At 46.9% G+C, this 25,910-nt stretch overlaps 28 non-coding genes across 28 annotated transcripts; all 28 read left to right on the top strand.

The window, feature by feature from the left end:
- The first annotated feature begins 132 nt into the window (after positions 1–132).
- Positions 133–214, top strand: Trnas-gcu (transfer RNA serine (anticodon GCU)). The gene has a single exon. It is a non-coding gene; the product is annotated as a tRNA-Ser (tRNA).
- An 841-nt stretch (positions 215–1,055) lies between these two features.
- Positions 1,056–1,137, top strand: Trnas-gcu (transfer RNA serine (anticodon GCU)). The gene has a single exon. It is a non-coding gene; the product is annotated as a tRNA-Ser (tRNA).
- An 841-nt stretch (positions 1,138–1,978) lies between these two features.
- On the top strand, positions 1,979–2,060 carry Trnas-gcu (transfer RNA serine (anticodon GCU)). Its single transcript has one exon. It is a non-coding gene; the product is annotated as a tRNA-Ser (tRNA).
- An 841-nt stretch (positions 2,061–2,901) lies between these two features.
- Positions 2,902–2,983, top strand: Trnas-gcu (transfer RNA serine (anticodon GCU)). The gene has a single exon. It is a non-coding gene; the product is annotated as a tRNA-Ser (tRNA).
- An 846-nt stretch (positions 2,984–3,829) lies between these two features.
- Trnan-guu (transfer RNA asparagine (anticodon GUU)) lies at positions 3,830–3,911 on the top strand. Its single transcript has one exon. It is a non-coding gene; the product is annotated as a tRNA-Asn (tRNA).
- Positions 3,912–4,757: 846 nt separating this feature from the next.
- Trnas-gcu (transfer RNA serine (anticodon GCU)) lies at positions 4,758–4,839 on the top strand. The gene has a single exon. It is a non-coding gene; the product is annotated as a tRNA-Ser (tRNA).
- An 846-nt stretch (positions 4,840–5,685) lies between these two features.
- On the top strand, positions 5,686–5,767 carry Trnas-gcu (transfer RNA serine (anticodon GCU)). Its single transcript has one exon. It is a non-coding gene; the product is annotated as a tRNA-Ser (tRNA).
- Positions 5,768–6,608: 841 nt separating this feature from the next.
- Trnas-gcu (transfer RNA serine (anticodon GCU)) lies at positions 6,609–6,690 on the top strand. The gene has a single exon. It is a non-coding gene; the product is annotated as a tRNA-Ser (tRNA).
- An 846-nt stretch (positions 6,691–7,536) lies between these two features.
- Positions 7,537–7,618, top strand: Trnas-gcu (transfer RNA serine (anticodon GCU)). Its single transcript has one exon. It is a non-coding gene; the product is annotated as a tRNA-Ser (tRNA).
- Positions 7,619–8,461: 843 nt separating this feature from the next.
- Trnas-gcu (transfer RNA serine (anticodon GCU)) lies at positions 8,462–8,543 on the top strand. The gene has a single exon. It is a non-coding gene; the product is annotated as a tRNA-Ser (tRNA).
- Positions 8,544–9,389: 846 nt separating this feature from the next.
- Positions 9,390–9,471, top strand: Trnas-gcu (transfer RNA serine (anticodon GCU)). The gene has a single exon. It is a non-coding gene; the product is annotated as a tRNA-Ser (tRNA).
- Positions 9,472–10,317: 846 nt separating this feature from the next.
- On the top strand, positions 10,318–10,399 carry Trnas-gcu (transfer RNA serine (anticodon GCU)). The gene has a single exon. It is a non-coding gene; the product is annotated as a tRNA-Ser (tRNA).
- An 846-nt stretch (positions 10,400–11,245) lies between these two features.
- Positions 11,246–11,327, top strand: Trnas-gcu (transfer RNA serine (anticodon GCU)). Its single transcript has one exon. It is a non-coding gene; the product is annotated as a tRNA-Ser (tRNA).
- An 841-nt stretch (positions 11,328–12,168) lies between these two features.
- Positions 12,169–12,250, top strand: Trnas-gcu (transfer RNA serine (anticodon GCU)). Its single transcript has one exon. It is a non-coding gene; the product is annotated as a tRNA-Ser (tRNA).
- An 846-nt stretch (positions 12,251–13,096) lies between these two features.
- On the top strand, positions 13,097–13,178 carry Trnas-gcu (transfer RNA serine (anticodon GCU)). Its single transcript has one exon. It is a non-coding gene; the product is annotated as a tRNA-Ser (tRNA).
- Positions 13,179–14,021: 843 nt separating this feature from the next.
- Trnas-gcu (transfer RNA serine (anticodon GCU)) lies at positions 14,022–14,103 on the top strand. The gene has a single exon. It is a non-coding gene; the product is annotated as a tRNA-Ser (tRNA).
- An 838-nt stretch (positions 14,104–14,941) lies between these two features.
- On the top strand, positions 14,942–15,023 carry Trnas-gcu (transfer RNA serine (anticodon GCU)). The gene has a single exon. It is a non-coding gene; the product is annotated as a tRNA-Ser (tRNA).
- An 841-nt stretch (positions 15,024–15,864) lies between these two features.
- On the top strand, positions 15,865–15,946 carry Trnas-gcu (transfer RNA serine (anticodon GCU)). Its single transcript has one exon. It is a non-coding gene; the product is annotated as a tRNA-Ser (tRNA).
- An 846-nt stretch (positions 15,947–16,792) lies between these two features.
- Positions 16,793–16,874, top strand: Trnas-gcu (transfer RNA serine (anticodon GCU)). The gene has a single exon. It is a non-coding gene; the product is annotated as a tRNA-Ser (tRNA).
- Positions 16,875–17,717: 843 nt separating this feature from the next.
- On the top strand, positions 17,718–17,799 carry Trnas-gcu (transfer RNA serine (anticodon GCU)). The gene has a single exon. It is a non-coding gene; the product is annotated as a tRNA-Ser (tRNA).
- An 841-nt stretch (positions 17,800–18,640) lies between these two features.
- On the top strand, positions 18,641–18,722 carry Trnas-gcu (transfer RNA serine (anticodon GCU)). Its single transcript has one exon. It is a non-coding gene; the product is annotated as a tRNA-Ser (tRNA).
- An 846-nt stretch (positions 18,723–19,568) lies between these two features.
- Positions 19,569–19,650, top strand: Trnas-gcu (transfer RNA serine (anticodon GCU)). Its single transcript has one exon. It is a non-coding gene; the product is annotated as a tRNA-Ser (tRNA).
- Positions 19,651–20,491: 841 nt separating this feature from the next.
- On the top strand, positions 20,492–20,573 carry Trnas-gcu (transfer RNA serine (anticodon GCU)). The gene has a single exon. It is a non-coding gene; the product is annotated as a tRNA-Ser (tRNA).
- Positions 20,574–21,414: 841 nt separating this feature from the next.
- Trnas-gcu (transfer RNA serine (anticodon GCU)) lies at positions 21,415–21,496 on the top strand. Its single transcript has one exon. It is a non-coding gene; the product is annotated as a tRNA-Ser (tRNA).
- An 841-nt stretch (positions 21,497–22,337) lies between these two features.
- On the top strand, positions 22,338–22,419 carry Trnas-gcu (transfer RNA serine (anticodon GCU)). Its single transcript has one exon. It is a non-coding gene; the product is annotated as a tRNA-Ser (tRNA).
- An 841-nt stretch (positions 22,420–23,260) lies between these two features.
- On the top strand, positions 23,261–23,342 carry Trnas-gcu (transfer RNA serine (anticodon GCU)). The gene has a single exon. It is a non-coding gene; the product is annotated as a tRNA-Ser (tRNA).
- An 841-nt stretch (positions 23,343–24,183) lies between these two features.
- Positions 24,184–24,265, top strand: Trnas-gcu (transfer RNA serine (anticodon GCU)). Its single transcript has one exon. It is a non-coding gene; the product is annotated as a tRNA-Ser (tRNA).
- An 841-nt stretch (positions 24,266–25,106) lies between these two features.
- Positions 25,107–25,188, top strand: Trnas-gcu (transfer RNA serine (anticodon GCU)). The gene has a single exon. It is a non-coding gene; the product is annotated as a tRNA-Ser (tRNA).
- The last annotated feature ends 722 nt before the right edge of the window (positions 25,189–25,910 follow it).

Here is a 25,910-nt window from a genome sequence, read left to right as displayed (position 1 = left end):
CTTGGTCGGCCGCACTGCAGCTTGGCATTAGACGTTAACACCGGCCCAGTACCATGTTTTGAATGTGTTTTCGAATCGACAAATGTCTTCTTTCCGCAAGCACTCGCCAAAGACACAACTGTAGTTCCAGCAGACGAGGTGGCCGAGTGGTTAAGGCGTTGGACTGCTAATCCAATGTGCTCTGCACGCGTGGGTTCGAATCCCATCCTCGTCGAAGAAATTTACGTAAAGCACGCTTTTGCGGTCACTCCTTCTCCGTGCGAAACGCCACTCAGTAGTAACATCGACGCGTGTACGTGGCAGATAGCGTGTGTATGAAATAAGTGACTAAACTGCCTACCAGATGAAAGCGCACAACATTCCATAGCGTATGCCCTTCGAATTAAACATCAATTCGAGATCTATAAACCAATCAAATTTCGGCTCCAGCAAAGAGTATGTTGGTATTTGCGAACGACGAGTTCTTATTTATATTTAAGTGCATATCTGTCGCAGTCATTTTAACGTATCGTGCCTTTAATAATCCATCTGTAGCACAACTGTCGCCTTCCGACAGTTTGTTCTTTAAAGTCAGGCCGCCATCTACAGAAGCCATTTGGCAGGGCCTACTGGAGAGACTTGAGTTTGCAGACATCCGTCGCTAGTGGCCGCCCAAACACCAAGCTCCATCGCAAACAGCAGGACAATCTTGGGCTAGGGGGGACGTCAAAACCTTGCAAGCAATATCAGTGTAGCGTATCGAGCTGTACGTTTCGTTGCAGTAAGTCGTGCAAAAGAATGCACAGCACCTTTCTCATTTGCATTAGACGACACTGCATGTCGATACAATGCTTATTCCTGCAGTAGATAATTGGGCCAATGATTTTACCCGATCGCATATCCATATGGACGGATGCTGTCATTAAACGATTCGCCAGTGGGAGCTTGGTCGGCCGCACTGCAGCTTGGCATTAGACGTTAACACCGGCCCAGTACCATGTTTTGAATGTGTTTTCGAATCGACAAATGTCTTCTTTCCGCAAGCACTCGCCAAAGACACAACTGTAGTTCCAGCAGACGAGGTGGCCGAGTGGTTAAGGCGTTTGACTGCTAATCCAATGTGCTCTGCACGCGTGGGTTAGAATCCCATCCTCGTCGAAGAAATTTACGTAAAGCACGCTTTTGCGGTCACTCCTTCTCCGTGCGAAACGCCACTCAGTAGTAACATCGACGCGTGTACGTGGCAGATAGCGTGTGTATGAAATAAGTGACTAAACTGCCTACCAGATGAAAGCGCACAACATTCCATAGCGTATGCCCTTCGAATTAAACATCAATTCGAGATCTATAAACCAATCAAATTTCGGCTCCAGCAAAGAGTATGTTGGTATTTGCGAACGACGAGTTCTTATTTATATTTAAGTGCATATCTGTCGCAGTCATTTTAACGTATCGTGCCTTTAATAATCCATCTGTAGCACAACTGTCGCCTTCCGACAGTTTGTTCTTTAAAGTCAGGCCGCCATCTACAGAAGCCATTTGGCAGGGCCTACTGGAGAGACTTGACTTTGCAGACATCCGTCGCTAGTGGCCGCCCAAACACCAAGCTCCATCGCAAACAGCAGGACAATCTTGGGCTAGGGGGGACGTCAAAACCTTGCAAGCAATATCAGTGTAGCGTATCGAGCTGTACGTTTCGTTGCAGTAAGTCGTGCAAAAGAATGCACAGCACCTTTCTCATTTGCATTAGACGACACTGCATGTCGATACAATGCTTATTCCTGCAGTAGATAATTGGGCCAATGATTTTACCCGATCGCATATCCATATGGACGGATGCTGTCATTAAACGATTCGCCAGTGGGAGCTTGGTCGGCCGCACTGCAGCTTGGCATTAGACGTTAACACCGGCCCAGTACCATGTTTTGAATGTGTTTTCGAATCGACAAATGTCTTCTTTCCGCAAGCACTCGCCAAAGACACAACTGTAGTTCCAGCAGACGAGGTGGCCGAGTGGTTAAGGCGTTGGACTGCTAATCCAATGTGCTCTGCACGCGTGGGTTCGAATCCCATCCTCGTCGAAGAAATTTACGTAAAGCACGCTTTTGCGGTCACTCCTTCTCCGTGCGAAACGCCACTCAGTAGTAACATCGACGCGTGTACGTGGCAGATAGCGTGTGTATGAAATAAGTGACTAAACTGCCTACCAGATGAAAGCGCACAACATTCCATAGCGTATGCCCTTCGAATTAAACATCAATTCGAGATCTATAAACCAATCAAATTTCGGCTCCAGCAAAGAGTATGTTGGTATTTGCGAACGACGAGTTCTTATTTATATTTAAGTGCATATCTGTCGCAGTCATTTTAACGTATCGTGCCTTTAATAATCCATCTGTAGCACAACTGTCGCCTTCCGACAGTTTGTTCTTTAAAGTCAGGCCGCCATCTACAGAAGCCATTTGGCAGGGCCTACTGGAGAGACTTGACTTTGCAGACATCCGTCGCTAGTGGCCGCCCAAACACCAAGCTCCATCGCAAACAGCAGGACAATCTTGGGCTAGGGGGGACGTCAAAACCTTGCAAGCAATATCAGTGTAGCGTATCGAGCTGTACGTTTCGTTGCAGTAAGTCGTGCAAAAGAATGCACAGCACCTTTCTCATTTGCATTAGACGACACTGCATGTCGATACAATGCTTATTCCTGCAGTAGATAATTGGGCCAATGATTTTACCCGATCGCATATCCATATGGACGGATGCTGTCATTAAACGATTCGCCAGTGGGAGCTTGGTCGGCCGCACTGCAGCTTGGCATTAGACGTTAACACCGGCCCAGTACCATGTTTTGAATGTGTTTTCGAATCGACAAATGTCTTCTTTCCGCAAGCACTCGCCAAAGACACAACTGTAGTTCCAGCAGACGAGGTGGCCGAGTGGTTAAGGCGTTGGACTGCTAATCCAATGTGCTCTGCACACGTAGGTTCGAATCCCATCCTCGTCGAAGAAATTTACGTAAAAAAAAGCACGCTTTTGCGGTCACTCCTTCTCCGTGCGAAACGCCACTCAGTAGTAACATCGACGCGTGTACGTGGCAGATAGCGTGTGTATGAAATAAGTGACTAAACTGCCTACCAGATGAAAGCGCACAACATTCCATAGCGTATGCCCTTCGAATTAAACATCAATTCGAGATCTATAAACCAATCAAATTTCGGCTCCAGCAAAGAGTATGTTGGTATTTGCGAACGACGAGTTCTTATTTATATTTAAGTGCATATCTGTCGCAGTCATTTTAACGTATCGTGCCTTTAATAATCCATCTGTAGCACAACTGTCGCCTTCCGACAGTTTGTTCTTTAAAGTCAGGCCGCCATCTACAGAAGCCATTTGGCAGGGCCTACTGGAGAGACTTGAGTTTGCAGACATCCGTCGCTAGTGGCCGCCCAAACACCAAGCTCCATCGCAAACAGCAGGACAATCTTGGGCTAGGGGGGACGTCAAAACCTTGCAAGCAATATCAGTGTAGCGTATCGAGCTGTACGTTTCGTTGCAGTAAGTCGTGCAAAAGAATGCACAGCACCTTTCTCATTTGCATTAGACGACACTGCATGTCGATACAATGCTTATTCCTGCAGTAGATAATTGGGCCAATGATTTTACCCGATCGCATATCCACATGGACGGATGCTGTCATTAAACGATTCGCCAGTGGGAGCTTGGTCGGCCGCACTGCAGCTTGGCATTAGACGTTAACACCGGCCCAGTACCATGTTTTGAATGTGTTTTCGAATCGACAAATGTCTTCTTTCCGCAAGCACTCGCCAAAGACACAACTGTAGTTCCAGCAGACGAGGTGGCCGAGTGGTTAAGGCGTTGGACTGTTAATCCAATGTGCTCTGCACACGTAGGTTCGAATCCCATCCTCGTCGAAGAAATTTACGTAAAAAAAAGCACGCTTTTGCGGTCATTCCTTCTCCGTGCGAAACGCCACTCAGTAGTAACATCGACGCGTGTACGTGGCAGATAGCGTGTGTATGAAATAAGTGACAAAACTGCCTACCAGATGAAAGCGCACAACATTCCATAGCGTATGCCCTTCGAATTAAACATCAATTCGAGATCTATAAACCAATCAAATTTCGGCTCCAGCAAAGAGTATGTTGGTATTTGCGAACGACGAGTTCTTATTTATATTTAAGTGCATATCTGTCGCAGTCATTTTAACGTATCGTGCCTTTAATAATCCATCTGTAGCACAACTGTCGCCTTCCGACAGTTTGTTCTTTAAAGTCAGGCCGCCATCTACAGAAGCCATTTGGCAGGGCCTACTGGAGAGACTTGAGTTTGCAGACATCCGTCGCTAGTGGCCGCCCAAACACCAAGCTCCATCGCAAACAGCAGGACAATCTTGGGCTAGGGGGGACGTCAAAACCTTGCAAGCAATATCAGTGTAGCGTATCGAGCTGTACGTTTCGTTGCAGTAAGTCGTGCAAAAGAATGCATAGCACCTTTCTCATTTGCATTAGACGACACTGCATGTCGATACAATGCTTATTCCTGCAGTAGATAATTGGGCCAATGATTTTACCCGATCGCATATCCATATGGACGGATGCTGTCATTAAACGATTCGCCAGTGGGAGCTTGGTCGGCCGCACTGCAGCTTGGCATTAGACGTTAACACCGGCCCAGTACCATGTTTTGAATGTGTTTTCGAATCGACAAATGTCTTCTTTCCGCAAGCACTCGCCAAAGACACAACTGTAGTTCCAGCAGACGAGGTGGCCGAGTGGTTAAGGCGTTGGACTGCTAATCCAATGTGCTCTGCACACGTAGGTTCGAATCCCATCCTCGTCGAAGAAATTTACGTAAAAAAAAGCACGCTTTTGCGGTCACTCCTTCTCCGTGCGAAACGCCACTCAGTAGTAACATCGACGCGTGTACGTGGCAGATAGCGTGTGTATGAAATAAGTGACAAAACTGCCTACCAGATGAAAGCGCACAACATTCCATAGCGTATGCCCTTCGAATTAAACATCAATTCGAGATCTATAAACCAATCAAATTTCGGCTCCAGCAAAGAGTATGTTGGTATTTGCGAACGACGAGTTCTTATTTATATTTAAGTGCATATCTGTCGCAGTCATTTTAACGTATCGTGCCTTTAATAATCCATCTGTAGCACAACTGTCGCCTTCCGACAGTTTGTTCTTTAAAGTCAGGCCGCCATCTACAGAAGCCATTTGGCAGGGCCTACTGGAGAGACTTGAGTTTGCAGACATCCGTCGCTAGTGGCCGCCCAAACACCAAGCTCCATCGCAAACAGCAGGACAATCTTGGGCTAGGGGGGACGTCAAAACCTTGCAAGCAATATCAGTGTAGCGTATCGAGCTGTACGTTTCGTTGCAGTAAGTCGTGCAAAAGAATGCACAGCACCTTTCTCATTTGCATTAGACGACACTGCATGTCGATACAATGCTTATTCCTGCAGTAGATAATTGGGCCAATGATTTTACCCGATCGCATATCCATATGGACGGATGCTGTCATTAAACGATTCGCCAGTGGGAGCTTGGTCGGCCGCACTGCAGCTTGGCATTAGACGTTAACACCGGCCCAGTACCATGTTTTGAATGTGTTTTCGAATCGACAAATGTCTTCTTTCCGCAAGCACTCGCCAAAGACACAACTGTAGTTCCAGCAGACGAGGTGGCCGAGTGGTTAAGGCGTTGGACTGCTAATCCAATGTGCTCTGCACGCGTGGGTTCGAATCCCATCCTCGTCGAAGAAATTTACGTAAAGCACGCTTTTGCGGTCACTCCTTCTCCGTGCGAAACGCCACTCAGTAGTAACATCGACGCGTGTACGTGGCAGATAGCGTGTGTATGAAATAAGTGACTAAACTGCCTACCAGATGAAAGCGCACAACATTCCATAGCGTATGCCCTTCGAATTAAACATCAATTCGAGATCTATAAACCAATCAAATTTCGGCTCCAGCAAAGAGTATGTTGGTATTTGCGAACGACGAGTTCTTATTTATATTTAAGTGCATATCTGTCGCAGTCATTTTAACGTATCGTGCCTTTAATAATCCATCTGTAGCACAACTGTCGCCTTCCGACAGTTTGTTCTTTAAAGTCAGGCCGCCATCTACAGAAGCCATTTGGCAGGGCCTACTGGAGAGACTTGAGTTTGCAGACATCCGTCGCTAGTGGCCGCCCAAACACCAAGCTCCATCGCAAACAGCAGGACAATCTTGGGCTAGGGGGGACGTCAAAACCTTGCAAGCAATATCAGTGTAGCGTATCGAGCTGTACGTTTCGTTGCAGTAAGTCGTGCAAAAGAATGCACAGCACCTTTCTCATTTGCATTAGACGACACTGCATGTCGATACAATGCTTATTCCTGCAGTAGATAATTGGGCCAATGATTTTACCCGATCGCATATCCACATGGACGGATGCTGTCATTAAACGATTCGCCAGTGGGAGCTTGGTCGGCCGCACTGCAGCTTGGCATTAGACGTTAACACCGGCCCAGTACCATGTTTTGAATGTGTTTTCGAATCGACAAATGTCTTCTTTCCGCAAGCACTCGCCAAAGACACAACTGTAGTTCCAGCAGACGAGGTGGCCGAGTGGTTAAGGCGTTGGACTGCTAATCCAATGTGCTCTGCACACGTAGGTTCGAATCCCATCCTCGTCGAAGAAATTTACGTAAAAAAAAGCACGCTTTTGCGGTCACTCCTTCTCCGTGCGAAACGCCACTCAGTAGTAACATCGACGCGTGTACGTGGCAGATAGCGTGTGTATGAAATAAGTGACTAAACTGCCTACCAGATGAAAGCGCACAACATTCCATAGCGTATGCCCTTCGAATTAAACATCAATTCGAGATCTATAAACCAATCAAATTTCGGCTCCAGCAAAGAGTATGTTGGTATTTGCGAACGACGAGTTCTTATTTATATTTAAGTGCATATCTGTCGCAGTCATTTTAACGTATCGTGCCTTTAATAATCCATCTGTAGCACAACTGTCGCCTTCCGACAGTTTGTTCTTTAAAGTCAGGCCGCCATCTACAGAAGCCATTTGGCAGGGCCTACTGGAGAGACTTGAGTTTGCAGACATCCGTCGCTAGTGGCCGCCCAAACACCAAGCTCCATCGCAAACAGCAGGACAATCTTGGGCTAGGGGGGACGTCAAAACCTTGCAAGCAATATCAGTGTAGCGTATCGAGCTGTACGTTTCGTTGCAGTAAGTCGTGCAAAAGAATGCACAGCACCTTTCTCATTTGCATTAGACGACACTGCATGTCGATACAATGCTTATTCCTGCAGTAGATAATTGGGCCAATGGTTTTACCCGATCGCATATCCACATGGACGGATGCTGTCATTAAACGATTCGCCAGTGGGAGCTTGGTCGGCCGCACTGCAGCTTGGCATTAGACGTTAACACCGGCCCAGTACCATGTTTTGAATGTGTTTTCGAATCGACAAATGTCTTCTTTCCGCAAGCACTCGCCAAAGACACAACTGTAGTTCCAGCAGACGAGGTGGCCGAGTGGTTAAGGCGTTGGACTGCTAATCCAATGTGCTCTGCACACGTAGGTTCGAATCCCATCCTCGTCGAAGAAATTTACGTAAAAAAAAGCACGCTTTTGCGGTCACTCCTTCTCCGTGCGAAACGCCACTCAGTAGTAACATCGACGCGTGTACGTGGCAGATAGCGTGTGTATGAAATAAGTGACTAAACTGCCTACCAGATGAAAGCGCACAACATTCCATAGCGTATGCCCTTCGAATTAAACATCAATTCGAGATCTATAAACCAATCAAATTTCGGCTCCAGCAAAGAGTATGTTGGTATTTGCGAACGAGTTCTTATTTATATTTAAGTGCATATCTGTCGCAGTCATTTTAACGTATCGTGCCTTTAATAATCCATCTGTAGCACAACTGTCGCCTTCCGACAGTTTGTTCTTTAAAGTCAGGCCGCCATCTACAGAAGCCATTTGGCAGGGCCTACTGGAGAGACTTGAGTTTGCAGACATCCGTCGCTAGTGGCCGCCCAAACACCAAGCTCCATCGCAAACAGCAGGACAATCTTGGGCTAGGGGGGACGTCAAAACCTTGCAAGCAATATCAGTGTAGCGTATCGAGCTGTACGTTTCGTTGCAGTAAGTCGTGCAAAAGAATGCACAGCACCTTTCTCATTTGCATTAGACGACACTGCATGTCGATACAATGCTTATTCCTGCAGTAGATAATTGGGCCAATGATTTTACCCGATCGCATATCCATATGGACGGATGCTGTCATTAAACGATTCGCCAGTGGGAGCTTGGTCGGCCGCACTGCAGCTTGGCATTAGACGTTAACACCGGCCCAGTACCATGTTTTGAATGTGTTTTCGAATCGACAAATGTCTTCTTTCCGCAAGCACTCGCCAAAGACACAACTGTAGTTCCAGCAGACGAGGTGGCCGAGTGGTTAAGGCGTTGGACTGCTAATCCAATGTGCTCTGCACACGTAGGTTCGAATCCCATCCTCGTCGAAGAAATTTACGTAAAAAAAAGCACGCTTTTGCGGTCACTCCTTCTCCGTGCGAAACGCCACTCAGTAGTAACATCGACGCGTGTACGTGGCAGATAGCGTGTGTATGAAATAAGTGACTAAACTGCCTACCAGATGAAAGCGCACAACATTCCATAGCGTATGCCCTTCGAATTAAACATCAATTCGAGATCTATAAACCAATCAAATTTCGGCTCCAGCAAAGAGTATGTTGGTATTTGCGAACGACGAGTTCTTATTTATATTTAAGTGCATATCTGTCGCAGTCATTTTAACGTATCGTGCCTTTAATAATCCATCTGTAGCACAACTGTCGCCTTCCGACAGTTTGTTCTTTAAAGTCAGGCCGCCATCTACAGAAGCCATTTGGCAGGGCCTACTGGAGAGACTTGAATTTGCAGACATCCGTCGCTAGTGGCCGCCCAAACACCAAGCTCCATCGCAAACAGCAGGACAATCTTGGGCTAGGGGGGACGTCAAAACCTTGCAAGCAATATCAGTGTAGCGTATCGAGCTGTACGTTTCGTTGCAGTAAGTCGTGCAAAAGAATGCACAGCACCTTTCTCATTTGCATTAGACGACACTGCATGTCGATACAATGCTTATTCCTGCAGTAGATAATTGGGCCAATGATTTTACCCGATCGCATATCCACATGGACGGATGCTGTCATTAAACGATTCGCCAGTGGGAGCTTGGTCGGCCGCACTGCAGCTTGGCATTAGACGTTAACACCGGCCCAGTACCATGTTTTGAATGTGTTTTCGAATCGACAAATGTCTTCTTTCCGCAAGCACTCGCCAAAGACACAACTGTAGTTCCAGCAGACGAGGTGGCCGAGTGGTTAAGGCGTTGGACTGCTAATCCAATGTGCTCTGCACACGTAGGTTCGAATCCCATCCTCGTCGAAGAAATTTACGTAAAAAAAAGCACGCTTTTGCGGTCACTCCTTCTCCGTGCGAAACGCCACTCAGTAGTAACATCGACGCGTGTACGTGGCAGATAGCGTGTGTATGAAATAAGTGACAAAACTGCCTACCAGATGAAAGCGCACAACATTCCATAGCGTATGCCCTTCGAATTAAACATCAATTCGAGATCTATAAACCAATCAAATTTCGGCTCCAGCAAAGAGTATGTTGGTATTTGCGAACGACGAGTTCTTATTTATATTTAAGTGCATATCTGTCGCAGTCATTTTAACGTATCGTGCCTTTAATAATCCATCTGTAGCACAACTGTCGCCTTCCGACAGTTTGTTCTTTAAAGTCAGGCCGCCATCTACAGAAGCCATTTGGCAGGGCCTACTGGAGAGACTTGAGTTTGCAGACATCCGTCGCTAGTGGCCGCCCAAACACCAAGCTCCATCGCAAACAGCAGGACAATCTTGGGCTAGGGGGGACGTCAAAACCTTGCAAGCAATATCAGTGTAGCGTATCGAGCTGTACGTTTCGTTGCAGTAAGTCGTGCAAAAGAATGCATAGCACCTTTCTCATTTGCATTAGACGACACTGCATGTCGATACAATGCTTATTCCTGCAGTAGATAATTGGGCCAATGATTTTACCCGATCGCATATCCATATGGACGGATGCTGTCATTAAACGATTCGCCAGTGGGAGCTTGGTCGGCCGCACTGCAGCTTGGCATTAGACGTTAACACCGGCCCAGTACCATGTTTTGAATGTGTTTTCGAATCGACAAATGTCTTCTTTCCGCAAGCACTCGCCAAAGACACAACTGTAGTTCCAGCAGACGAGGTGGCCGAGTGGTTAAGGCGTTGGACTGCTAATCCAATGTGCTCTGCACACGTAGGTTCGAATCCCATCCTCGTCGAAGAAATTTACGTAAAAAAAAGCACGCTTTTGCGGTCACTCCTTCTCCGTGCGAAACGCCACTCAGTAGTAACATCGACGCGTGTACGTGGCAGATAGCGTGTGTATGAAATAAGTGACAAAACTGCCTACCAGATGAAAGCGCACAACATTCCATAGCGTATGCCCTTCGAATTAAACATCAATTCGAGATCTATAAACCAATCAAATTTCGGCTCCAGCAAAGAGTATGTTGGTATTTGCGAACGACGAGTTCTTATTTATATTTAAGTGCATATCTGTCGCAGTCATTTTAACGTATCGTGCCTTTAATAATCCATCTGTAGCACAACTGTCGCCTTCCGACAGTTTGTTCTTTAAAGTCAGGCCGCCATCTACAGAAGCCATTTGGCAGGGCCTACTGGAGAGACTTGAGTTTGCAGACATCCGTCGCTAGTGGCCGCCCAAACACCAAGCTCCATCGCAAACAGCAGGACAATCTTGGGCTAGGGGGGACGTCAAAACCTTGCAAGCAATATCAGTGTAGCGTATCGAGCTGTACGTTTCGTTGCAGTAAGTCGTGCAAAAGAATGCACAGCACCTTTCTCATTTGCATTAGACGACACTGCATGTCGATACAATGCTTATTCCTGCAGTAGATAATTGGGCCAATGATTTTACCCGATCGCATATCCATATGGACGGATGCTGTCATTAAACGATTCGCCAGTGGGAGCTTGGTCGGCCGCACTGCAGCTTGGCATTAGACGTTAACACCGGCCCAGTACCATGTTTTGAATGTGTTTTCGAATCGACAAATGTCTTCTTTCCGCAAGCACTCGCCAAAGACACAACTGTAGTTCCAGCAGACGAGGTGGCCGAGTGGTTAAGGCGTTGGACTGCTAATCCAATGTGCTCTGCACGCGTGGGTTCGAATCCCATCCTCGTCGAAGAAATTTACGTAAAGCACGCTTTTGCGGTCACTCCTTCTCCGTGCGAAACGCCACTCAGTAGTAACATCGACGCGTGTACGTGGCAGATAGCGTGTGTATGAAATAAGTGACTAAACTGCCTACCAGATGAAAGCGCACAACATTCCATAGCGTATGCCCTTCGAATTAAACATCAATTCGAGATCTATAAACCAATCAAATTTCGGCTCCAGCAAAGAGTATGTTGGTATTTGCGAACGACGAGTTCTTATTTATATTTAAGTGCATATCTGTCGCAGTCATTTTAACGTATCGTGCCTTTAATAATCCATCTGTAGCACAACTGTCGCCTTCCGACAGTTTGTTCTTTAAAGTCAGGCCGCCATCTACAGAAGCCATTTGGCAGGGCCTACTGGAGAGACTTGAGTTTGCAGACATCCGTCGCTAGTGGCCGCCCAAACACCAAGCTCCATCGCAAACAGCAGGACAATCTTGGGCTAGGGGGGACGTCAAAACCTTGCAAGCAATATCAGTGTAGCGTATCGAGCTGTACGTTTCGTTGCAGTAAGTCGTGCAAAAGAATGCACAGCACCTTTCTCATTTGCATTAGACGACACTGCATGTCGATACAATGCTTATTCCTGCAGTAGATAATTGGGCCAATGATTTTACCCGATCGCATATCCACATGGACGGATGCTGTCATTAAACGATTCGCCAGTGGGAGCTTGGTCGGCCGCACTGCAGCTTGGCATTAGACGTTAACACCGGCCCAGTACCATGTTTTGAATGTGTTTTCGAATCGACAAATGTCTTCTTTCCGCAAGCACTCGCCAAAGACACAACTGTAGTTCCAGCAGACGAGGTGGCCGAGTGGTTAAGGCGTTGGACTGCTAATCCAATGTGCTCTGCACACGTAGGTTCGAATCCCATCCTCGTCGAAGAAATTTACGTAAAAAAAAGCACGCTTTTGCGGTCACTCCTTCTCCGTGCGAAACGCCACTCAGTAGTAACATCGACGCGTGTACGTGGCAGATAGCGTGTGTATGAAATAAGTGACTAAACTGCCTACCAGATGAAAGCGCACAACATTCCATAGCGTATGCCCTTCGAATTAAACATCAATTCGAGATCTATAAACCAATCAAATTTCGGCTCCAGCAAAGAGTATGTTGGTATTTGCGAACGACGAGTTCTTATTTATATTTAAGTGCATATCTGTCGCAGTCATTTTAACGTATCGTGCCTTTAATAATCCATCTGTAGCACAACTGTCGCCTTCCGACAGTTTGTTCTTTAAAGTCAGGCCGCCATCTACAGAAGCCATTTGGCAGGGCCTACTGGAGAGACTTGAGTTTGCAGACATCCGTCGCTAGTGGCCGCCCAAACACCAAGCTCCATCGCAAACAGCAGGACAATCTTGGGCTAGGGGGGACGTCAAAACCTTGCAAGCAATATCAGTGTAGCGTATCGAGCTGTACGTTTCGTTGCAGTAAGTCGTGCAAAAGAATGCACAGCACCTTTCTCATTTGCATTAGACGACACTGCATGTCGATACAATGCTTATTCCTGCAGTAGATAATTGGGCCAATGGTTTTACCCGATCGCATATCCACATGGACGGATGCTGTCATTAAACGATTCGCCAGTGGGAGCTTGGTCGGCCGCACTGCAGCTTGGCATTAGACGTTAACACCGGCCCAGTACCATGTTTTGAATGTGTTTTCGAATCGACAAATGTCTTCTTTCCGCAAGCACTCGCCAAAGACACAACTGTAGTTCCAGCAGACGAGGTGGCCGAGTGGTTAAGGCGTTGGACTGCTAATCCAATGTGCTCTGCACACGTAGGTTCGAATCCCATCCTCGTCGAAGAAATTTACGTAAAAAAAAGCACGCTTTTGCGGTCACTCCTTCTCCGTGCGAAACGCCACTCAGTAGTAACATCGACGCGTGTACGTGGCAGATAGCGTGTGTATGAAATAAGTGACTAAACTGCCTACCAGATGAAAGCGCACAACATTCCATAGCGTATGCCCTTCGAATTAAACATCAATTCGAGATCTATAAACCAATCAAATTTCGGCTCCAGCAAAGAGTATGTTGGTATTTGCGAACGAGTTCTTATTTATATTTAAGTGCATATCTGTCGCAGTCATTTTAACGTATCGTGCCTTTAATAATCCATCTGTAGCACAACTGTCGCCTTCCGACAGTTTGTTCTTTAAAGTCAGGCCGCCATCTACAGAAGCCATTTGGCAGGGCCTACTGGAGAGACTTGAGTTTGCAGACATCCGTCGCTAGTGGCCGCCCAAACACCAAGCTCCATCGCAAACAGCAGGACAATCTTGGGCTAGGGGGGACGTCAAAACCTTGCAAGCAATATCAGTGTAGCGTATCGAGCTGTACGTTTCGTTGCAGTAAGTCGTGCAAAAGAATGCACAGCACCTTTCTCATTTGCATTAGACGACACTGCATGTCGATACAATGCTTATTCCTGCAGTAGATAATTGGGCCAATGATTTTACCCGATCGCATATCCATATGGACGGATGCTGTCATTAAACGATTCGCCAGTGGGAGCTTGGTCGGCCGCACTGCAGCTTGGCATTAGACGTTAACACCGGCCCAGTACCATGTTTTGAATGTGTTTTCGAATCGACAAATGTCTTCTTTCCGCAAGCACTCGCCAAAGACACAACTGTAGTTCCAGCAGACGAGGTGGCCGAGTGGTTAAGGCGTTGGACTGCTAATCCAATGTGCTCTGCACGCGTGGGTTCGAATCCCATCCTCGTCGAAGAAATTTACGTAAAGCACGCTTTTGCGGTCACTCCTTCTCCGTGCGAAACGCCACTCAGTAGTAACATCGACGCGTGTACGTGGCAGATAGCGTGTGTATGAAATAAGTGACTAAACTGCCTACCAGATGAAAGCGCACAACATTCCATAGCGTATGCCCTTCGAATTAAACATCAATTCGAGATCTATAAACCAATCAAATTCCGGCTCCAGCAAAGAGTATGTTGGTATTTGCGAACGAGTTCTTATTTATATTTAAGTGCATATCTGTCGCAGTCATTTTAACGTATCGTGCCTTTAATAATCCATCTGTAGCACAACTGTCGCCTTCCGACAGTTTGTTCTTTAAAGTCAGGCCGCCATCTACAGAAGCCATTTGGCAGGGCCTACTGGAGAGACTTGAGTTTGCAGACATCCGTCGCTAGTGGCCGCCCAAACACCAAGCTCCATCGCAAACAGCAGGACAATCTTGGGCTAGGGGGGACGTCAAAACCTTGCAAGCAATATCAGTGTAGCGTATCGAGCTGTACGTTTCGTTGCAGTAAGTCGTGCAAAAGAATGCACAGCACCTTTCTCATTTGCATTAGACGACACTGCATGTCGATACAATGCTTATTCCTGCAGTAGATAATTGGGCCAATGATTTTACCCGATCGCATATCCATATGGACGGATGCTGTCATTAAACGATTCGCCAGTGGGAGCTTGGTCGGCCGCACTGCAGCTTGGCATTAGACGTTAACACCGGCCCAGTACCATGTTTTGAATGTGTTTTCGAATCGACAAATGTCTTCTTTCCGCAAGCACTCGCCAAAGACACAACTGTAGTTCCAGCAGACGAGGTGGCCGAGTGGTTAAGGCGTTGGACTGCTAATCCAATGTGCTCTGCACGCGTGGGTTCGAATCCCATCCTCGTCGAAGAAATTTACGTAAAGCACGCTTTTGCGGTCACTCCTTCTCCGTGCGAAACGCCACTCAGTAGTAACATCGACGCGTGTACGTGGCAGATAGCGTGTGTATGAAATAAGTGACTAAACTGCCTACCAGATGAAAGCGCACAACATTCCATAGCGTATGCCCTTCGAATTAAACATCAATTCGAGATCTATAAACCAATCAAATTTCGGCTCCAGCAAAGAGTATGTTGGTATTTGCGAACGACGAGTTCTTATTTATATTTAAGTGCATATCTGTCGCAGTCATTTTAACGTATCGTGCCTTTAATAATCCATCTGTAGCACAACTGTCGCCTTCCGACAGTTTGTTCTTTAAAGTCAGGCCGCCATCTACAGAAGCCATTTGGCAGGGCCTACTGGAGAGACTTGAGTTTGCAGACATCCGTCGCTAGTGGCCGCCCAAACACCAAGCTCCATCGCAAACAGCAGGACAATCTTGGGCTAGGGGGGACGTCAAAACCTTGCAAGCAATATCAGTGTAGCGTATCGAGCTGTACGTTTCGTTGCAGTAAGTCGTGCAAAAGAATGCACAGCACCTTTCTCATTTGCATTAGACGACACTGCATGTCGATACAATGCTTATTCCTGCAGTAGATAATTGGGCCAATGATTTTACCCGATCGCATATCCACATGGACGGATGCTGTCATTAAACGATTCGCCAGTGGGAGCTTGGTCGGCCGCACTGCAGCTTGGCATTAGACGTTAACACCGGCCCAGTACCATGTTTTGAATGTGTTTTCGAATCGACAAATGTCTTCTTTCCGCAAGCACTCGCCAAAGACACAACTGTAGTTCCAGCAGACGAGGTGGCCGAGTGGTTAAGGCGTTGGACTGCTAATCCAATGTGCTCTGCACACGTAGGTTCGAATCCCATCCTCGTCGAAGAAATTTACGTAAAAAAAAGCACGCTTTTGCGGTCACTCCTTCTCCGTGCGAAACGCCACTCAGTAGTAACATCGACGCGTGTACGTGGCAGATAGCGTGTGTATGAAATAAGTGACTAAACTGCCTACCAGATGAAAGCGCACAACATTCCATAGCGTATGCCCTTCGAATTAAACATCAATTCGAGATCTATAAACCAATCAAATTTCGGCTCCAGCAAAGAGTATGTTGGTATTTGCGAACGACGAGTTCTTATTTATATTTAAGTGCATATCTGTCGCAGTCATTTTAACGTATCGTGCCTTTAATAATCCATCTGTAGCACAACTGTCGCCTTCCGACAGTTTGTTCTTTAAAGTCAGGCCGCCATCTACAGAAGCCATTTGGCAGGGCCTACTGGAGAGACTTGAGTTTGCAGACATCCGTCGCTAGTGGCCGCCCAAACACCAAGCTCCATCGCAAACAGCAGGACAATCTTGGGCTAGGGGGGACGTCAAAACCTTGCAAGCAATATCAGTGTAGCGTATCGAGCTGTACGTTTCGTTGCAGTAAGTCGTGCAAAAGAATGCACAGCACCTTTCTCATTTGCATTAGACGACACTGCATGTCGATACAATGCTTATTCCTGCAGTAGATAATTGGGCCAATGGTTTTACCCGATCGCATATCCACATGGACGGATGCTGTCATTAAACGATTCGCCAGTGGGAGCTTGGTCGGCCGCACTGCAGCTTGGCATTAGACGTTAACACCGGCCCAGTACCATGTTTTGAATGTGTTTTCGAATCGACAAATGTCTTCTTTCCGCAAGCACTCGCCAAAGACACAACTGTAGTTCCAGCAGACGAGGTGGCCGAGTGGTTAAGGCGTTGGACTGCTAATCCAATGTGCTCTGCACACGTAGGTTCGAATCCCATCCTCGTCGAAGAAATTTACGTAAAAAAAAGCACGCTTTTGCGGTCACTCCTTCTCCGTGCGAAACGCCACTCAGTAGTAACATCGACGCGTGTACGTGGCAGATAGCGTGTGTATGAAATAAGTGACTAAACTGCCTACCAGATGAAAGCGCACAACATTCCATAGCGTATGCCCTTCGAATTAAACATCAATTCGAGATCTATAAACCAATCAAATTTCGGCTCCAGCAAAGAGTATGTTGGTATTTGCGAACGAGTTCTTATTTATATTTAAGTTCATATCTGTCGCAGTCATTTTAACGTATCGTGCCTTTAATAATCCATCTGTAGCACAACTGTCGCCTTCCGACAGTTTGTTCTTTAATGTCAGGCCGCCATCTACAGAAGCCATTTGGCAGGGCCTACTGGAGAGACTTGAGTTTGCAGACATCCGTCGCTAGTGGCCGCCCAAACACCAAGCTCCATCGCAAACAGCAGGACAATCTTGGGCTAGGGGGGACGTCAAAACCTTGCAAGCAATATCAGTGTAGCGTATCGAGCTGTACGTTTCGTTGCAGTAAGTCGTGCAAAAGAATGCACAGCACCTTTCTCATTTGCATTAGACGACACTGCATGTCGATACAATGCTTATTCCTGCAGTAGATAATTGGGCCAATGATTTTACCCGATCGCATATCCATATGGACGGATGCTGTCATTAAACGATTCGCCAGTGGGAGCTTCGTCGGCCGCACTGCAGCTTGGCATTAGACGTTAACACCGGCCCAGTACCATGTTTTGAATGTGTTTTCGAATCGACAAATGTCTTCTTTCCGCAAGCACTCGCCAAAGACACAACTGTAGTTCCAGCAGACGAGGTGGCCGAGTGGTTAAGGCGTTGGACTGCTAATCCAATGTGCTCTGCACGCGTGGGTTCGAATCCCATCCTCGTCGAAGAAATTTACGTAAAGCACGCTTTTGCGGTCACTCCTTCTCCGTGCGAAACGCCACTCAGTAGTAACATCGACGCGTGTACGTGGCAGATAGCGTGTGTATGAAATAAGTGACTAAACTGCCTACCAGATGAAAGCGCACAACATTCCATAGCGTATGCCCTTCGAATTAAACATCAATTCGAGATCTATAAACCAATCAAATTTCGGCTCCAGCAAAGAGTATGTTGGTATTTGCGAACGACGAGTTCTTATTTATATTTAAGTGCATATCTGTCGCAGTCATTTTAACGTATCGTGCCTTTAATAATCCATCTGTAGCACAACTGTCGCCTTCCGACAGTTTGTTCCTTAAAGTCAGGCCGCCATCTACAGAAGCCATTTGGCAGGGCCTACTGGAGGGACTTGAGTTTGCAGACATCCGTCGCTAGTGGCCGCCCAAACACCAAGCTCCATCGCAAACAGCAGGACAATCTTGGGCTAGGGGGGACGTCAAAACCTTGCAAGCAATATCAGTGTAGCGTATCGAGCTGTACGTTTCGTTGCAGTAAGTCGTGCAAAAGAATGCACAGCACCTTTCTCATTTGCATTAGACGACACTGCATGTCGATACAATGCTTATTCCTGCAGTAGATAATTGGGCCAATGATTTTACCCGATCGCATATCCATATGGACGGATGCTGTCATTAAACGATTCGCCAGTGGGAGCTTGGTCGGCCGCACTGCAGCTTGGCATTAGACGTTAACACCGGCCCAGTACCATGTTTTGAATGTGTTTTCGAATCGACAAATGTCTTCTTTCCGCAAGCACTCGCCAAAGACACAACTGTAGTTCCAGCAGACGAGGTGGCCGAGTGGTTAAGGCGTTTGACTGCTAATCCAATGTGCTCTGCACGCGTGGGTTCGAATCCCATCCTCGTCGAAGAAATTTACGTAAAAAAAAGCACGCTTTTGCCGTCACTCCTTCTCCGTGCGAAACGCCACTCAGTAGTAACATCGACGCGTGTACGTGGCAGATAGCGTGTGTATGAAATAAGTGACTAAACTGCCTACCAGATGAAAGCGCACAACATTCCATAGCGTATGCCCTTCGAATTAAACATCAATTCGAGATCTATAAACCAATCAAATTTCGGCTCCAGCAAAGAGTATGTTGGTATTTGCGAACGACGAGTTCTTATTTATATTTAAGTGCATATCTGTCGCAGTCATTTTAACGTATCGTGCCTTTAATAATCCATCTGTAGCACAACTGTCGCCTTCCGACAGTTTGTTCCTTAAAGTCAGGCCGCCATCTACAGAAGCCATTTGGCAGGGCCTACTGGAGAGACTTGAGTTTGCAGACATCCGTCGCTAGTGGCCGCCTAAACACCAAGCTCCATCGCAAACACCAGGACAATCTTGGGCTAGGGGGGACGTCAAAACCTTGCAAGCAATATCAGTGTAGCGTATCGAGCTGTACGTTTCGTTGCAGTAAGTCGTGCAAAAGAATGCACAGCACCTTTCTCATTTGCATTAGACGACACTGCATGTCGATACAATGCTTATTCCTGCAGTAGATAATTGGGCCAATGATTTTACCCGATCGCATATCCATATGGACGGATGCTGTCATTAAACGATTCGCCAGTGGGAGCTTGGTCGGCCGCACTGCAGCTTGGCATTAGACGTTAACACCGGCCCAGTACCATGTTTTGAATGTGTTTTCGAATCGACAAATGTCTTCTTTCCGCAAGCACTCGCCAAAGACACAACTGTAGTTCCAGCAGACGAGGTGGCCGAGTGGTTAAGGCGTTGGACTGCTAATCCAATGTGCTCTGCACGCGTGGGTTCGAATCCCATCCTCGTCGAAGAAATTTACGTAAAGCACGCTTTTGCGGTCACTCCTTCTCCGTGCGAAACGCCACTCAGTAGTAACATCGACGCGTGTACGTGGCAGATAGCGTGTGTATGAAATAAGTGACTAAACTGCCTACCAGATGAAAGCGCACAACATTCCATAGCGTATGCCCTTCGAATTAAACATCAATTCGAGATCTATAAACCAATCAAATTTCGGCTCCAGCAAAGAGTATGTTGGTATTTGCGAACGACGAGTTCTTATTTATATTTAAGTGCATATCTGTCGCAGTCATTTTAACGTATCGTGCCTTTAATAATCCATCTGTAGCACAACTGTCGCCTTCCGACAGTTTGTTCTTTAAAGTCAGGCCGCCATCTACAGAAGCCATTTGGCAGGGCCTACTGGAGAGACTTGAGTTTGCAGACATCCGTCGCTAGTGGCCGCCCAAACACCAAGCTCCATCGCAAACAGCAGGACAATCTTGGGCTAGGGGGGACGTCAAAACCTTGCAAGCAATATCAGTGTAGCGTATCGAGCTGTACGTTTCGTTGCAGTAAGTCGTGCAAAAGAATGCACAGCACCTTTCTCATTTGCATTAGACGACACTGCATGTCGATACAATGCTTATTCCTGCAGTAGATAATTGGGCCAATGATTTTACCCGATCGCATATCCATATGGACGGATGCTGTCATTAAACGATTCGCCAGTGGGAGCTTCGTCGGCCGCACTGCAGCTTGGCATTAGACGTTAACACCGGCCCAGTACCATGTTTTGAATGTGTTTTCGAATCGACAAATGTCTTCTTTCCGCAAGCACTCGCCAAAGACACAACTGTAGTTCCAGCAGACGAGGTGGCCGAGTGGTTAAGGCGTTGGACTGCTAATCCAATGTGCTCTGCACGCGTGGGTTCGAATCCCATCCTCGTCGAAGAAATTTACGTAAAGCACGCTTTTGCGGTCACTCCTTCTCCGTGCGAAACGCCACTCAGTAGTAACATCGACGCGTGTACGTGGCAGATAGCGTGTGTATGAAATAAGTGACTAAACTGCCTACCAGATGAAAGCGCACAACATTCCATAGCGTATGCCCTTCGAATTAAACATCAATTCGAGATCTATAAACCAATCAAATTTCGGTTCCAGCAAAGAGTATGTTGGTATTTGCGAACGACGAGTTCTTATTTATATTTAAGTGCATATCTGTCGCAGTCATTTTAACGTATCGTGCCTTTAATAATCCATCTGTAGCACAACTGTCGCCTTCCGACAGTTTGTTCTTTAAAGTCAGGCCGCCATCTACAGAAGCCATTTGGCAGGGCCTACTGGAGAGACTTGAGTTTGCAGACATCCGTCGCTAGTGGCCGCCCAAACACCAAGCTCCATCGCAAACAGCAGGACAATCTTGGGCTAGGGGGGACGTCAAAACCTTGCAAGCAATATCAGTGTAGCGTATCGAGCTGTACGTTTCGTTGCAGTAAGTCGTGCAAAAGAATGCACAGCACCTTTCTCATTTGCATTAGACGACACTGCATGTCGATACAATGCTTATTCCTGCAGTAGATAATTGGGCCAATGATTTTACCCGATCGCATATCCATATGGACGGATGCTGTCATTAAACGATTCGCCAGTGGGAGCTTGGTCGGCCGCACTGCAGCTTGGCATTAGACGTTAACACCGGCCCAGTACCATGTTTTGAATGTGTTTTCGAATCGACAAATGTCTTCTTTCCGCAAGCACTCGCCAAAGACACAACTGTAGTTCCAGCAGACGAGGTGGCCGAGTGGTTAAGGCGTTGGACTGCTAATCCAATGTGCTCTGCACGCGTGGGTTCGAATCCCATCCTCGTCGAAGAAATTTACGTAAAGCACGCTTTTGCGGTCACTCCTTCTCCGTGCGAAACGCCACTCAGTAGTAACATCGACGCGTGTACGTGGCAGATAGCGTGTGTATGAAATAAGTGACTAAACTGCCTACCAGATGAAAGTGCACAACATTCCATAGCGTATGCCCTTCGAATTAAACATCAATTCGAGATCTATAAACCAATCACATTTCGGCTCCAGCAAAGAGTATGTTGGTATTTGCGAACGACGAGTTCTTATTTATATTTAAGTTCATATCTGTCGCAGTCATTTTAACGTATCGTGCCTTTAATAATCCATCTGTAGCACAACTGTCGCCTTCCGACAGTTTGTTCTTTAAAGTCAGGCCGCCATCTACAGAAGCCATTTGGCAGGGTCTACTGGAGAGACTTGAGTTTGCAGACATCCGTCGCTAGTGGCCGCCCAAACACCAAGCTCCATCGCAAACAGCAGGACAATCTTGGGCTAGGGGGGACGTCAAAACCTTGCAAGCAATATCAGTGTAGCGTATCGAGCTGTACGTTTCGTTGCAGTAAGTCGTGCAAAAGAATGCACAGCACCTTTCTCATTTGCATTAGACGACACTGCATGTCGATACAATGCTTATTCCTGCAGTAGATAATTGGGCCAATGATTTTACCCGATCGCATATCCATATGGACGGATGCTGTCATAAAACGATTCGCCAGTGGGAGCTTGGTCGGCCGCACTGCAGCTTGGCATTAGACGTTAACACCGGCCCAGTACCATGTTTTGAATGTGTTTTCGAATCGACAAATGTCTTCTTTCCGCAAGCACTCGCCAAAGACACAACTGTAGTTCCAGCAGACGAGGTGGCCGAGTGGTTAAGGCGTTGGACTGCTAATCCAATGTGCTCTGCACGCGTGGGTTCGAATCCCATCCTCGTCGAAGAAATTTACGTAAAGCACGCTTTTGCGGTCACTCCTTCTCCGTGCGAAACGCCACTCAGTAGTAACATCGACGCGTGTACGTGGCAGATAGCGTGTGTATGAAATAAGTGACTAAACTGCCTACCAGATGAAAGCGCACAACATTCCATAGCGTATGCCCTTCGAATTAAACATCAATTCGAGATCTATAAACCAATCAAATTTCGGCTCCAGCAAAGAGTATGTTGGTATTTGCGAACGACGAGTTCTTATTTATATTTAAGTGCATATCTGTCGCAGTCATTTTAACGTATCGTGCCTTTAATAATCCATCTGTAGCACAACTGTCGCCTTCCGACAGTTTGTTCCTTAAAGTCAGGCCGCCATCTACAGAAGCCATTTGGCAGGGCCTACTGGAGAGACTTGAGTTTGCAGACATCCGTCGCTAGTGGCCGCCCAAACACCAAGCTCCATCGCAAACAGCAGGACAATCTTGGGCTAGGGGGGACGTCAAAACCTTGCAAGCAATATCAGTGTAGCGTATCGAGCTGTACGTTTCGTTGCAGTAAGTCGTGCAAAAGAATGCACAGCACCTTTCTCATTTGCATTAGACGACACTGCATGTCGATACAATGCTTATTCCTGCAGTAGATAATTGGGCCAATGATTTTACCCGATCGCATATCCATATGGACGGATGCTGTCATTAAACGATTCGCCAGTGGGAGCTTGGTCGGCCGCACTGCAGCTTGGCATTAGACGTTAACACCGGCCCAGTACCATGTTTTGAATGTGTTTTCGAATCGACAAATGTCTTCTTTCCGCAAGCACTCGCCAAAGACACAACTGTAGTTCCAGCAGACGAGGTGGCCGAGTGGTTAAGGCGTTGGACTGCTAATCCAAAGTGCTCTGCACGCGTGGGTTCGAATCCCATCCTCGTCGAAGAAATTTACGTAAAGCACGCTTTTGCGGTCACTCCTTCTCCGTGCGAAACGCCACTCAGTAGTAACATCGACGCGTGTACGTGGCAGATAGCGTGTGTATGAAATAAGTGACTAAACTGCCTACCAGATGAAAGCGCACAACATTCCATAGCGTATGCCCTTCGAATTAAACATCAATTCGAGATCTATAAACCAATCAAATTTCGGCTCCAGCAAAGAGTATGTTGGTATTTGCGAACGACGAGTTCTTATTTATATTTAAGTGCATATCTGTCGCAGTCATTTTAACGTATCGTGCCTTTAATAATCCATCTGTAGCACAACTGTCGCCTTCCGACAGTTTGTTCTTTAAAGTCAGGCCGCCATCTACAGAAGCCATTTGGCAGGGCCTACTGGAGAGACTTGAGTTTGCAGACATCCGTCGCTAGTGGCCGCCCAAACACCAAGCTCCATCGCAAACAGCAGGACAATCTTGGGCTAGGGGGGACGTCAAAACCTTGCAAGCAATATCAGTGTAGCGTATCGAGCTGTACGTTTCGTTGCAGTAAGTCGTGCAAAAGAATGCACAGCACCTTTCTCATTTGCATTAGACGACACTGCATGTCGATACAATGCTTATTCCTGCAGTAGATAATTGGGCCAATGATTTTACCCGATCGCATATCCATATGGACGGATGCTGTCATAAAACGATTCGCCAGTGGGAGCTTGGTCGGCCGCACTGCAGCTTGGCATTAGACGTTAACACCGGCCCAGTACCATGTTTTGAATGTGTTTTCGAATCGACAAATGTCTTCTTTCCGCAAGCACTCGCCAAAGACACAACTGTAGTTCCAGCAGACGAGGTGGCCGAGTGGTTAAGGCGTTGGACTGCTAATCCAATGTGCTCTGCACGCGTGGGTTCGAATCCCATCCTCGTCGAAGAAATTTACGTAAAGCACGCTTTTGCGGTCACTCCTTCTCCGTGCGAAACGCCACTCAGTAGTAACATCGACGCGTGTACGTGGCAGATAGCGTGTGTATGAAATAAGTGACTAAACTGCCTACCAGATGAAAGCGCACAACATTCCATAGCGTATGCCCTTCGAATTAAACATCAATTCGAGATCTATAAACCAATCAAATTTCGGCTCCAGCAAAGAGTATGTTGGTATTTGCGAACGACGAGTTCTTATTTATATTTAAGTGCATATCTGTCGCAGTCATTTTAACGTATCGTGCCTTTAATAATCCATCTGTAGCACAACTGTCGCCTTCCGACAGTTTGTTCCTTAAAGTCAGGCCGCCATCTACAGAAGCCATTTGGCAGGGCCTACTGGAGAGACTTGAGTTTGCAGACATCCGTCGCTAGTGGCCGCCCAAACACCAAGCTCCATCGCAAACAGCAGGACAATCTTGGGCTAGGGGGGACGTCAAAACCTTGCAAGCAATATCAGTGTAGCGTATCGAGCTGTACGTTTCGTTGCAGTAAGTCGTGCAAAAGAATGCACAGCACCTTTCTCATTTGCATTAGACGACACTGCATGTCGATACAATGCTTATTCCTGCAGTAGATAATTGGGCCAATGATTTTACCCGATCGCATATCCATATGGACGGATGCTGTCATTAAACGATTCGCCAGTGGGAGCTTGGTCGGCCGCACTGCAGCTTGGCATTAGACGTTAACACCGGCCCAGTACCATGTTTTGAATGTGTTTTCGAATCGACAAATGTCTTCTTTCCGCAAGCACTCGCCAAAGACACAACTGTAGTTCCAGCAGACGAGGTGGCCGAGTGGTTAAGGCGTTGGACTGCTAATCCAAAGTGCTCTGCACGCGTGGGTTCGAATCCCATCCTCGTCGAAGAAATTTACGTAAAGCACGCTTTTGCGGTCACTCCTTCTCCGTGCGAAACGCCACTCAGTAGTAACATCGACGCGTGTACGTGGCAGATAGCGTGTGTATGAAATAAGTGACTAAACTGCCTACCAGATGAAAGCGCACAACATTCCATAGCGTATGCCCTTCGAATTAAACATCAATTCGAGATCTATAAACCAATCAAATTTCGGCTCCAGCAAAGAGTATGTTGGTATTTGCGAACGACGAGTTCTTATTTATATTTAAGTGCATATCTGTCGCAGTCATTTTAACGTATCGTGCCTTTAATAATCCATCTGTAGCACAACTGTCGCCTTCCGACAGTTTGTTCTTTAAAGTCAGGCCGCCATCTACAGAAGCCATTTGGCAGGGCCTACTGGAGAGACTTGAGTTTGCAGACATCCGTCGCTAGTGGCCGCCCAAACACCAAGCTCCATCGCAAACAGCAGGACAATCTTGGGCTAGGGGGGACGTCAAAACCTTGCAAGCAATATCAGTGTAGCGTATCGAGCTGTACGTTTCGTTGCAGTAAGTCGTGCAAAAGAATGCACAGCACCTTTCTCATTTGCATTAGACGACACTGCATGTCGATACAATGCTTATTCCTGCAGTAGATAATTGGGCCAATGATTTTACCCGATCGCATATCCATATAGACGGATGCTGTCATTAAACGATTCGCCAGTGGGAGCTTGGTCGGCCGC

The sequence above is a fragment of the Schistocerca serialis genome, chromosome 2 (genome assembly GCF_023864345.2).
Source record: "Schistocerca serialis cubense isolate TAMUIC-IGC-003099 chromosome 2, iqSchSeri2.2, whole genome shotgun sequence".
NCBI classification, from domain to species: Eukaryota; Metazoa; Arthropoda; class Insecta; order Orthoptera; family Acrididae; genus Schistocerca; species Schistocerca serialis.
The sequence above is the reverse complement of the archived record's forward strand: the minus strand, read 5'-3'. Positions and strand labels throughout refer to the sequence as shown.